This window comes from Lithobates pipiens, unplaced genomic scaffold (genome assembly GCF_037356315.1).
Source record: "Lithobates pipiens isolate NorthernLeopardFrog02 unplaced genomic scaffold, aLitPip1_a1.2 Scaffold_19, whole genome shotgun sequence".
Classification (NCBI taxonomy): Eukaryota; Metazoa; Chordata; class Amphibia; order Anura; family Ranidae; genus Lithobates; species Lithobates pipiens.
In genome coordinates, this window is record NW_027507764.1 from 101,704,633 (window position 1) to 101,717,830 (window position 13,198).

Sequence of the window (13,198 nt, forward strand, 5' to 3'; positions counted from 1 at the left end):
AAAAAAAACAAAAAACATTTATCTGATGTTGCATCTGGCCCCTGCCGCCTCTTTACTCAGTTCTCTCCCTCCGCTCTGAACAGAGAGCTGTGTCAGTCACCAGCTCTCTTCTCTGCCCCTCCAGTGCTCAATTGTGGAGAGGATAGGAGGGGCCTCTCGGCTGAGCCAGTTACCGGTCCAGTGTAAGGGTGGATCTCGACTCTATGGTCAGGATCTTTTCAAAACTTGGACTGGCTGATTGATGTCAGCCGGCAGCACTGCTGTCTGAAAATGGGTCGCAGGAGTGCAGAGCTAAATAAAATAGTTTTGGCCTAACTTCTAATGACTTGACAGAGTCTGGACAAAACCTGTTGGTGGCTGGCCAACAGGATAGGCATACATGTATGCACCGGTAATAGCCATGCCACATGACCTCTCAGTAAACAATCTCTTCCAGCTCTCAAGAATCATCTGCAGCACTGCTGCACTTGGAACATCAGGTGAGCCATAATGGAGCAATCAGATACTGCCTACTTGGAGTGGCAAACAATAGACCAATGTAGCTATTAGGTACAAATAACAATGACCCTTCTAGAAGGCCTCCTGGAATATTTACCTCCTTCCCCAGTCCACATTACTGACCATATACCTCCTAGTGATTGGCCAGTGTGAGATAAATATTCATAACCTTTTAACATTGAATATTCTTACTCTATCTGCTTGAGATTACGCAATGAGTGCTGCAAACAAAAATCAGAGTTCAGGCTTCAGCCTAGCTGCCCAATACATCTAGACCTTCAAGTTGGCAGGACCACTACATCAGAAACGTTGTACACTCCTACATGGTTGATGAAATACTTTACTTTCTTGCAGCCATATGCAGCTACCAGTTGGTGGCCAATAACTGCAAACCAGTAAGTTTGGATATATGCTGTACAAAGACAACATACTCCATCCCATGCTTGAATCTGCTACAGCTAGTTGACATTTTGTGTGCCCCACTTTTGATAAATTCCCACAACTTTGTGTTTACACATCACACATTTACACCACTGCTTTATTAGACAAACTCTATTGGTTTACTATATTTGCTGGTATCTTGAGAATTGTTGGAGAATAAATCCCAGAGTATAGACATTACCGAGACTTTGGGAAGTTTACCTTGGCGGGTTATTATGTACTTTTGTGTCGTGTAGGTCTGTACGAGATATATTTTAGCCTTTTGATCTTGATGACAGTGTTGTCATCATTTTAATTATGTCTTGCGCGATTTGGAGTGCAAGGCACAGTTGATATGCAATTTTGTAATAAAATATATATAAAATAAATAAATATATAAAATGTAGCAATTGTTTAGCAGGCACTCTATTGTCCTATTTTTTTCTTCATTTTGTGCATATATGGCAGTGAACTGCTACAGAGCAACGTTAGGCTGTCTGCCCTGCCCCAGGGAGGGTGTGTGGTATGGCAGAGCTGTGTAAATCTCATGCCATGTACACACAAGTGGAATTTCCAACAGAAAAGTCAGACGGACTTTTTTATGTTGAAAATTCTGATGGACCTATAAAGAGAACATGTTCTAAATTTTTCCAACGGAACAAATTCCAATCGGGAAAACCTCTCGTCTGTATACTTCTGCAAGGTACCAAAATTGAATCTGAAGCAAGTACGAGATGGATGCTATTGGCTACTGGCTATTGAACTTCACCGTGTTCTTGATGGTCTGACTTTGGTGTGACCGTGTGTATGCAAGACAGCTTGAGCGGAATTCCATCAGAGAAACCTTCAGAGTTTATTCCGATGGAAAAAACGCTCATGTGTACAGGGCATCAAACTTGGATGGGCAAAAATGCCACAGGCAGAACAGCTCTCATATTTAATTTAATTGTATTTAATTCGTTTATTTAGCTGTTTGCCCAGGGTTTAAGTGGGCTCTGGGTCACATGCCTAATGTAATAAAAGCACAGTCTCTGCTACCCTTTTCCTTCATCTTTTATGTACCATACTTTACTCTGCTGATCACATTGCTTCCATTTATATAGTTATAAATGGAATTCTGACCATTTTAAATTATTTGTGACAACACTAGAGATTTTTTTTTTACATTTAATAATAAACTGACAATGGAAAGATACACCAAGCTCTGTAACTAAATGCATGTCTTTGTTCACTTTATATCACTGGGTCTTTATAATGTCATTTATGTATAGAGCATTATATAACCCTTTGCTGTATGAAATTCCCTTAAGCTGTTCCAGTTTCCAGACTCGTATCCCATTTTCGCACAATACAGCTGCTGACTAAACTAAAGTATGGGGGAAAAAATAAAACCTTTATTTTGCAAATGTAGCAGTTTCAATCTTTGAATGGTATTTAGGGACTTGAAGTATCCTCTGAGGATGTATCACGGATTTAACGCAAAAAATAAGGCAATCGGTCAACAAATTAGCCACTTCTAGGGCTGTCACAATTTCAATCTATATAAAGCAGTATTTAATCGCTGCCTGAATCAGACTAATCAGAAAACAAATCCTAATTGATCAGTATTACGTCTTTTTTGGCATTGAAGAGAAAATAACAAGATGCAGTTGTGTCACTGAAACTTTGAATTCAAAGCTGAGGAAAATAGACTGTAAAGAAATGTATATTTTTGAATCATGGATTTCATGACACTGCTTTGTTTTTTCCTTCCTTTGGTTTTCTGGGGAGACCAGGTGCCTTTTGCCGAGTAGAATGGGCGAGTATTTTTGGCAAGGTTGAAGTACAGTAGGTATTGCTTAGAAAAGGTTATTGATGTGGTCAAGGTTCGGTTTGAGGGGCCAAATGTTAGCCTACATTTTAGGGTCAAGGTTAAAATCTCATTAAAGTGAAAGAAAAGCCGAACTATATCAATTCTTAAAAATGTTCCCTCCCCCCTGCTTCTACCTATACTGCCTAACCTTTAAAAAAAGGATCTGTATACTGACCCGCTCAGGTCAAACCCCAGAAAAACAACCCACACCATAATCCCTCCTCCACCAAATGATTTGGACCAGTGCACAATGCAAGGTCCATAAAGACATGGATGAGCGAGTTTGGGGTGGAGGAACTTGACTGGCCTGCACGAAGTTCTGACCTCAACCTGATAGAACACCTTTGCGATGAATTTGAGCTCGGAGACGGCGAGCCAGGACTTCTCGTTCAACATCAAAGCCTGACCTCACAAATGCGCTTCTGGAAGAATTGTCAAACATTCCCATAGACACACTCCTAAACCTTGTGGACAGCCTTCCCTGAAGAGTTGACACTGTTAGGGTGTGGCAACACAATATTACCCTTTACTCAATATTAAACCCTACTATTAAAGTTCATGTGCGTGTAAAGGCAGGCGTTCCAAAACTTTTGACATTATAATGTACTAATTAGTATATTAAAATTAGCTAGTACAAATATCTGATTTTATCTTGATTTCAGCCCCAAACTGGGTGAGGGAGGGGCAGCGTTCTGAGCCAGTCAGGGACCCTGTATTCACATTGGTAACTCGGAACATTCTTATTAGAGCAGTGAGGAGGCCTCATAAGTTAACCCCAGCAGAGAAATGTTAGGTGACCAGGCTGGCTGTGCTGTCCGGCAGGGCTGTCTAAATCTCAGGACTGGATGGACAGAAATACAACTGCTATGACAGGTGAGACACCTCCCTTACCTGAATTTAAACTGAGCATTTTTGCCAGTTCAGCTTTTATTCATGGTTTAATATGCATTTCCAACAAACAAGCAGAACGTGATGTTCTGTCCATTTACAGCAGGGCCACTGATAAGGCAGTACAGCCAGCCCCCTTGTACTGGGCCCAGGCCCCATCAGTTTAAAAGGGAGGCCCAGCACCTGCAGAGCAGGAGGTCCAGCTATACTGTCTTAATGCAGACATTGATCCTCTAACAGCAGCCCTGATGTACAACACACAGAAATGTACTGCTTAAAGACACATTAAGAGATTAAAGTGGAACTTCAATAATTTTTATATTTTTTCATGTTTCCATCTATTAAATCTTCTGCCCTTGTTGTTTTAACTTTAGTAAAACATTTTTTTTTTCTGCCAGTAAATACCTTATACAGACAACTTCCTGCTTCATGTCTGGTAAAAAGCCTAGGCTTATGACATTATGCACAGCTCTCTCCCTTACTTACTTTTCTGAGAGTTTGCCAGAAAGAGAGGGGAGGTGAGTCATAAGAGGGCCAGAGGTGTGCCTCTGTTTGCATCTCTGCAAATCCAGGAAGTGAACAGGCAGCTGCTTCAGCTGCCCACAGTTAAAATGGCTGCAGCCAGACTCCGTGGAGGGAGATTTCTGCAGCATATTTGGCAAGTACAGAATCACAGTATATATAAAATCACATGCAAAGTGGTTGGAGGGAAGCTTCATAATGACAAAGATGTTTTTATTACAGATTATGTGAGCACACCACAGTTCCACTTTAACCACTTTCAGACCGGACCAATTTGCTGGTCAATGACCAGACCACTTTTTGCGATTCGGCACTGCGTCCCTTTAACTGACAATTGCGCGGTCGTGCGACATGGCTCCCAAACAAAATTGACGTCCTTTTTTTCCCACAAATAGAGCTTTCTTTTGGTGGTATTTGATCACCTCTGCGGTTTTTATTTTTTGCGCTATAAACAAAGATAGAGCGACCATTTTGAAAAAAACGCATTATTTTTTACTTTTTGTTATAATAAATATCCCTCAAAAATATATAAAAAAACATTTTTTTCCCTCAGTTTAGGCCGATACGTATTCTTCTACATATTTTTGGTAAAAAAAATCGCAATAAGCGAATTTTGATTGGTTTGCGCAAAAGTTATAGCGTTTACAAAATAGGGATAGTTTTATAGCATTTTTATTAATAATTTTTTATTATTTTTTTTTTACTAGTAATGGCGGCGATCAGCGATTTTTATTGTGACTGCGACATTGTGGGGGACCCATCGGACATTTTTGGCACATTTTTGGGACCATTGTCATTTATACAGTAATCACTGCTATATAAATGCAGTGATTCCTGTGTAAATGACACTAGCAGTGAAGGGGTTAACCAGTGGGTGGCAGTGTAGGGGTTAAGTGTTCCTAGGGGTGTGTTACTAACTGTGGGGGGGTTGGGCTTCCATTTAGTGAACACTGATCTCTGCTCCAATCACATGGAGCAGAGATCAGCGTCACTAGTTGCTAGGCAGAATGGAGAAATGTTGTTTACAACGGCACTTCTCCATTCGGCTGCTCCGTGAGACGATCGCAGGGATGCCCGCGACGATCGAGTCCGCGGGTCCCGTGACCGGACTCACGGGGGTCCCGACCAGCGCGGGAGCGTGCCGCCGGCGGCACGCTCCCGATGGCAGGGCGGCAAATTTAAAGGGACGTACATGTACGCCCATTTGCCTGCCCGTGCCATTCTGTCGACGTACATCGTCGTGTGCTGGTCGGCAAGTGGTTAAGCATGTGCTCGGTACTATTTCCCAACATTACCCTTGTATTGATACATTGCACATCAGCACAGGCCAAATACAAAATATAGCAATTATCTGGGTGAGCCATAACCCTTCTGAAGGGTGTGAAACAGCAGAGCCTAGAGACACAAAGGGGGCTATTTACGAAAGGCAAATCCACTTTGCACTGCAAGTGCACTTGGAAGTACAGTCACTCTAAATCTTATGCCGCATACACATGACCGGTTTCCTGTCAGAATAAACGCCGAAGGTTTTCCCGGCGGTGTTCCAATGGAGTTCCGCTGAAACTGTCGTGCATACACACAATCACAGCAAAGTCCAATCTTTAAGAACGCAGTGGCGTACAACACTTCTGACGGGACTAGAAAAAGTAAGTTCAATAGCCAGTAGCCAATAGCCTCTGTCTCGTACTTGCTTCAGAGCATGCGCTGTTTTTAGGTCCGTCGGAACAGCATACAGATGAGCAGTTTTCCCAATAGGATTTGGTTCCGTCGGAAATATTTAAAACATATTCTATTTCTAGGTCCGTCAGAATTTTCGTTAAAAAAAAAGTCAGATGAGGCACACACATGATCGGAATATACAATGAAAAGCTTCTGTCTGAATTTTTCTGTCGCCCATTACGCTCGTGTGTATGCAGCATATGGGGTAGATCTGAAATGAGTGGAAGCTCTGCTGATTTTATAATCCAATCATGTGCAAGCTAAAGTGTTGTTTTTTATTGCCCTTGCATGTCCCCCTCGGATCTACAGCGACTACACTTCCAAGTGCACTTGCAGTGCAAAGTGGATTTTCCTTTAGTAAATAACCCCCGAAATGTATGTAGCACTGACCCCCGAAGGAGCGGCTGGTTTTATTGGGCTTACCGTTACCTTCTGCTCCTCGCATGCGTCTAGGAGTTTCCCGTGGTAGATGCCCAAAAACTATAGAGACTGACGACAGATCCACTTAAAGGATTTTTTGTTTACAAAGAACGCAGTTAAACAACAGTCTCTCAGTATAGGATCAGAGGGTTTAGGTGGAAAGTCCAGGCACTCTTAGTGTCAAAAATGGCTTGAAAGAACTCTCTTTGAATAAATCCAGAGAATAGCCATTTACAGCTGGATCTTCACCCTAATTGGATAGTCATTCTCTTACCAGGCCTAGCAGCCAACAAGTCTCTGCCACAGACTTTAAAGATATAACACGTGTAGGAATAATTCTCTGCCACAGACTTTGTTATAATACATGAACAAGGAAACTCGAATACTTGTAGAACACTCATGTGGTACCAGTATCTTGCAGCTGGTCCAGCGATACCCACGAGATTGGATTCGCTTAGGTCCTTCACCTTTACCAGGCTCTTTTTGAGGAGCCAACCCTTGCGTGGCCTTCTCCCAAAAAGTCCTCCCCTGCATAACTTTGAAGTTGCTGGGCCTTTCCACAACTTGAGACGGCACCGGACCACCTCCGATTACTTCCTTTCGTTTCCTTGCCTCAGGCTAGCCAGCCCCAAGACATAAAGTTGGGTGGATCCACACCCCAGGCCATAGGCATCCTGGGGGCTGATCAGGAGGACCAGGACCATGTAGTCAGAACATACTTCTGGACCAGAACCCCAAAACACGTGACCTCCGCATCTTAAGTACCCTCTCCCAGAAAGCACAGCAAGAGTGACACTCTCACTGGGCTGACTCCGAGAGAAAGTAATCTTAAAGCTCCCAACCAGACTGTGTAACCATGCCTGCCAGAAGTGGCAGCACCCCTCATGGCCAGGCAGAACACCCTGTAGTCTAGTCAGACTGATGCTCAGGTCAAAATTTGGAGTAATTAAACCCAAACCAAACTGCGATCCAGGTGTAACATTACATTTCAAAAACATATAGCGTGTGCGCTTCAGAAGCTACATGTATCTAAAGTATATAAAAGAGAACTTTGTCACAATCTGCAATGCTTTCATTTCAGTTCAGTTAGATACCAGTTGCAGTGTTTAGAGAAAATAAAATCTAAAATAGACAGTCACCTGATTGATGTGCAGATTCTACATCTGAAAATATCCCGTTCTACGGCTTACATATCAACATTTCCACTTGTAAAATCCCAGACATCTTAAACCAGCCGAGCGCTCTCCTCGCCCCCTTAGGGCCCTCCAGTCACACTTGATTTTGTGGACTAACCAAATATTTCTAAACACATGTTGGTTTACATATGAATAAAATAGGTCACTGCTCTCTTTTCATTCCGTCTCTAATATATCGTGTTCAGTCATTTTGTTTGAAGTTCCGTATTCCTCATACCTAATAAATCTTTACAGAGTCGAGCTGGTCGTCCTAAACGTTTTAATGTTTAGTAACCTCCATACAGTTAAAACAGAATAAAAACTTGTCAGGTGTTAAGTTATGGATGCTTGTTGTATTCGAGGTGCATGACAAACAGCAGTCATGTGTCATCCTAAAGCAAAGTTTGGTCAAATTGAGGAAGTAAAGGATACATGCAGCCTGTACAGATTTAAAACTAGTGGGAAAGGGCACTATCCTACCATGGCCTGTAGCTTCCCGGGCAGTTTGATTACATGGTTATCTTGTGACAAGCAACTTTTGCCACGAGAGGGCACTACTAGAAGACTGGAGTGTGCTGCTAATTAAGGCCTAGTACACCCCACCATGTTTCCCTGAAAATAAGCCCTACCCAGAAAATAAGACCTAATGTGATTTTCAGGGAGGGCTGTAATATAAGCTCTACTCTGAAAATAAGCATTAGTAAAGTTCTTGCAGAAATATATAATTCGTCCTGCAAAAAGGATCATACAATGTCTACTGTGTCTCCCCCCTGCAACTCCATTGTCAAAAAACACCCTAACCACAGCGCCGCCGGGTGCCCACGTGACATGCCGGAGACTCCCCCCCTCCACTCGCCACACCCTCTGCAGTGCTCAGAGCAGGGCTGACACCAGCAGGGATCTCGGCCTTTCCCTCGGCAGTGCTCGGAGCAGACAAAAAGGGCTCGGTGTCGCCGCAAACAAGGCACCCTCAACAACAAAGTTACAAAAGGAGACACACTGGACACTATACAATCCTTTCACAAAACGGAATACACGTTTCCACAATGACTCCAACTAAGGTCCATTTTTGGGTTTTACCCACTTTTTGACCAGAGCACTTTTTATCATTTTAACTGGTAATTGCATGGTCATGCAATGCTGTACCCAAACAGAATTTGCATCCTTTTTTTCCCACAAACAGAGTTTTCTTTTGGTGCTATCTGATCACCTATGCAGTTTTTATTTTTTGCGCTATACACAAAAAAAAAGCAACAATTTTGAAAAAAAAAACTATTTTTTACTTTTTGCTGTAATAAATATCCCCAAAAATGTTTTAAAAAAACAAATTTCTTCATCATTTTATGCCAATATATATTCTTCTACATATCTTTGGTAAAAAAAAATTATCTTTATCTGACAGGGGGAGAGGAGAAGAGAAGACAGGGGACATAGAGAAGACATCCCCTGAAAATAAGCCCTAGTGTTTTTTTTCTAGCCAAAATTACTAGAAGACCTGGTCTTATTTTCAGGGGAACACACAGGGTAGTCATTTTTCTTTGTTCAACCCAGCAGAGCTGAATGAAAAAAAAAAACCTGCTAGCTCACGAGGAACCGCTGTACTAACTATCTGACATTAGTACAGCTATTTACGCTGCTGTTCTATTGTGTTCTATTGTGTTCTATTGTGTTCTGACAGGGGGACGCCCCTCCCCTGCTAGAACACTCTGGTCAGCGCTGATCAGGAGACGATTGGCAGATCTTTTTGGTCATGGCCCCTTCAGTGAACGGCCGACTTCTGTCGGACCAACTGCAGTATGCAGGGGCTGAATGTGGGCTGGTTTCTGTTGAGCCAGCTGCTGCTGTCTGACTTTCGGCCCATGCGTACTAGACTTATGCTACATTCACGCCTGAGCATAGTGATTTACTGGCAGTTTTTGGGGCATTTTTTAAAACAATTTTTCAGCTTTTTACAAACATTTTTAAAGCATTTTAGAAGTGTATTACAAGCATTTTACACCTTTGGGTGTTTTTGTTTAGCCAATAGAAAGCACTAGGGGAGGAGAGGGAGATAAAACGCTGGTAATCTGCCAAAAAAAAGCTCATGTACTTTTTTGAGCGACAGGCGTATTGCTTCAGGCGACAGAATGCTCAGATGTGAACAGGGGCCACTGAAATGAATGAGATTTGACTTGTTGAGTGTTTTACATGTAGCGCTGGCTCCTGACGAGCAGGCGCTATGGTTTTTTGAAAAGTTAATTTGCCTGAAACTACAGTTGGATTTCGGGCCTATTTCTCTAAATTTCTGGTTTCAGAATCAGTCCAGCTGGGTTGCACTGGGTTCTCCTTGACTGCAGGTGTCGCTGTCACTGCTGGTAAGAGTAGAAACACAGTCTAGCTGGGTGCATTGAATGCCATTATTCTCTCGGAACCAGCCCAGTGGGAGTGTTCTCCTGCTGTGCATTCTGGGGGGGTGGTAATTAAGGTACCGACACCACGTGCTTTGGGGGTTGTTCCACTTTTGATTTTCTGTCTGTTCGGTTTTGGGTCCTCCTGACCCAGCCCCATGGTCCTCCTGGCCTGGGGTATGGAACCATGCATCCTAAGTCTCAGGGCCAGCTGGCCCGAGGCAACGCAACTGCAGGGACAGGCTCGAGTGGATTTCGGGGCCTATTGATCCAAGGGTGGTCCGGTGCCGTCTCATCTGAAGGGAGAGGCCCAGCAACTGAAGAACCCCAGGGGAGGACTCTTCAGGAGAATGCTGTGTGCAAGGCTGGCTTCTCTGAAGGAGCCTGGAGGCTTAGGTGAAGGATGCATCCTGGATCAACACTCATACGGTATCGCCGGATCAGCTGAGAGAACCTGGTACCATAGTCAGTTCTTTAAATTTATCCATATCCCTCAGTAATGCTCAAGTGTATCTCACAAGTCTGTGGCAGAGACTTTTTGAGCACCCTACCGGCTGCTAGGCCTAGTGAGAGAGGTCTATGTGGGGGGTTGTTAAATCCAGTTGTGAAACGGTCTCTATTCTCTGGATTTTCTCTAAAGACTTCCATTATTGCAATCCAAGTACCTGAACTCACTCCTAACCCTTTATTGAAAGACTTTTTAAAGTTCTAAATAAATAACCCAAAAGAAGATTCAGTGTCAGTTTCCACATTCTTTGGGCCATCTACTACGGGATCCCCAAGACGGAGAAGCAAATAAGGAGGTAACGGTAAGCCCAACTCAAACCAGCAGCTCCTTCGGGGGTCAGTGCTACATACAGCTACAAGCTTCAAGCAGAAAATCGCTCAGGTGTGAACTGTGCCTTAAGGATCAAGGCTTTCATACAAGGAGGAGACCATGTATACAATAATGCAGGGAGGCAGCAAGCTGCTATACATAAAACAGTTATTATATCTAAAGGTAACATTACTATTGGATTTTTTGCACAGGCTGCAAGAACAAGTTAAAAAACATGTTAGTGTGAAAATTTCACTCATCCTTTAAAGCTAAAAAAAGAATCTTGCTAGGGCCCTAGCAATTTCCCTTCAATTATCCTGTACAGTAGTATTAATCATCCCTAGTTCTCAAGGTCAGTGTGTGGTTTTCAGTTTGTATCACAGGATCATAAGTAAAGTAATTTGCTCTCTTCATCTATTACTCTGTGCTCCTACCTGGACATGTACAAGCCCTGCACTGTTATGATCAAAGGATAAAAAACAATGCTTGCAAATATTGGTTTAGACTTTGGTATAGACTCTACAATTTTAATCAAAGCATTAAGTCAGGAATTAAATGGGAGCAAGCCGGCCACAGCTACAATTTTGTAAGGTACATGATTTAAAAAAAAATGAAGCTCTAAGGAGATAAAGGTGTAATTACCAGGAGTTTCTAAAACTTTAAGTCACTAAAAGAACTACGTGGTGAGAAAAAGTTATTAACCAAGTCTAATGCCAACTCCAGCCTCGACCCCCCCCCCCCCTTCTGTACCCCACCTAAATTATGCAAAGCATCATTCAACCCAAGTTGAGAAGTTGAGTCTACGAGGACAATGTCAGTGATTGGGTGAGGGTAATAACTAAAGTGGCTTCTATTTTTAAACAATTACCAGTTTATTTTGGTCTAAGCTGGAATTTGGCTTTAAAGCATACCACAGGATTGCTTGACTAGATACAAGAGTGATAGAAGGAAGGAAATACTTATCTTTCCAGGGGTAAATGCTCCTTTGGTTTCAGCACTGCCTATGTTTATGGCTTTGGTACAGTGCTTGGATATGTAATCTGTACTGCAAAGGAAATTCAATTTCAAATTGCCGATCTACCATTCAGCAGATATCACATGACCATCTCTGGAAAAGAGACGTTTTATGAGTCCAATTTTTAATGAGGACCGGCTTACCCTCATAGGGTTTTTCTTTTTAATTGTCCTTATTCATTCAAGGCATTTGATGGCCATAGGAGAGGATATTTCCATGGTTACATCACCAAATCTGTTCTCTATTGTAGTGTTTTGCAAGAAGCAGAACTTGGACTTCCCTGTGATTATAAAGCTCTAACTCTGGCTCAGAATTCTGCAAAGAGTGCGCAGCTTCTACACAAAGAGCAATGGTCCTCTATGGTTTTCTATAGCATGCTGGCAGGGAATGGGCATTGCTGCTCAGGCTATCTAAAGAAAGCAAACTATAAGACTTTTTTTTGATGCACCTGGAATGTATTTAGCATTCTCCAGCTGAATTAAGCTGAACGTTCAATTGGATTTTAAGATCTGTGCCTCCCCTACATTTCCATATGTGCAGATCTAGAACAATGTGGCTCACCATTCTGTATAATCATTGGCACATGAGCAGGGACATGCAAAAGGGCAGATTACCAGCAATCATAGAGATTTGATGAGCGTGAAGGCCTAATGCACAAAATTATTGCTGGGATGAAAATTAGAGTCACTATGCAGATACAATGTGTCTCCTGAGTCTGTTTAAATGGCAGATGTTCGTGTTTGACTTGAGTATACTTTTAATCTCAAAATTTTCTGTTCAAGGAAACATTAATATTTTTCAAAACATTTTCTAGTTTGGAAAACTTCCAAGTACCAGAATTGCTTTAGTGTGAGGCATGTTTGTATTACAGGGGACCTGGGAGTTGTAGGAAGCAAATTAATATAACATTTTTTTTGTTGTTGTTTCATATATACATTCTTTTGGCTTTTTTGCAGTCTGGGACGAAGGCCAATCTGTCCTCTGATATTTCAAACAAATGCCGTGCCGAGAAGCCTGAAATCATCAATTTGTCTTCGCAAAGGGCTATTGCGTTATTAATCTTGTCTAATTATGTTTTAAGAGGAAAGTGGGAATAGAATGAATGACACTGGTATAAACAAAAACAAAATGTATTTCCATTTTAGGTTATTTTTGTTCTAGTTACCTGAATTCTCCACCCTGTTGAGAGTATTAATCAAAACTAGTAATAAAATAAAGCACCTTGCTGTAATGGCACCAACATGTGTAGACTTATTAATTAAAGTGGTACACAGAGTCATATAATTGGCTAAGAGAGCAGCTAATCGGATTTCAGTTTACTGATGCCGGATTGGTGATAATATCTGTCATAAAGCAGCCACAGATTTCTCCTTTTTAAGGAAGTATAGGTGGAAGACTTCAAAATTGGGGATGTCTCACAGTATAATAGGGCATCTGTATTTTGTAGCTCAATGACTTGCAGCTATTAAGAGCTGCTTTGGATGA

The 13,198-nt window shown here is 42.1% G+C and overlaps 1 protein-coding gene across 1 annotated transcript in view; it reads left to right on the forward strand.

Moving 5' to 3' along the window:
- Window positions 1–13,198, forward strand: part of ADARB2 (adenosine deaminase RNA specific B2 (inactive)) — an 805,999-nt gene that overhangs the window by 110,246 nt on the left and 682,555 nt on the right. The gene's annotated exons all lie outside the window — the stretch shown is intronic.